The sequence below is a fragment of the Acanthisitta chloris genome, unplaced genomic scaffold, assembly GCF_000695815.1.
Source record: "Acanthisitta chloris isolate BGI_N310 unplaced genomic scaffold, ASM69581v1 scaffold40224, whole genome shotgun sequence".
Classification (NCBI taxonomy): domain Eukaryota; kingdom Metazoa; phylum Chordata; class Aves; order Passeriformes; family Acanthisittidae; genus Acanthisitta; species Acanthisitta chloris.
Window position 1 is genome coordinate 3935 of NW_008670580.1, and position 284 is coordinate 4218.

The window sequence follows — 284 nt, forward strand, 5'->3', positions numbered from 1 at the left end:
GATCATGAAAGTTCTTCCAGGACATCTGCAGACACCAGAGCTCTGCTCTGGGCACCCAGGAACAAGGACAGCTCCAGGGGAGCTATCCTGCTTCCAGGGGTGTCCACGCTGCTTCCCAGGGTGTGTTCCCCGATTTCAAGGACGTTATTCCTGCTTCCAGGGGAGCTATTCCTGCTTCCAGAGAGGCTATCCCTGCTTCCAGGGGAGCTGCCTCTGCTTCCGGGGTGTGTTCTCTGCTCCCCGGGGCACCGTCCCCGCCCGCAGTGCCCCGCCGGGTGTCGGGG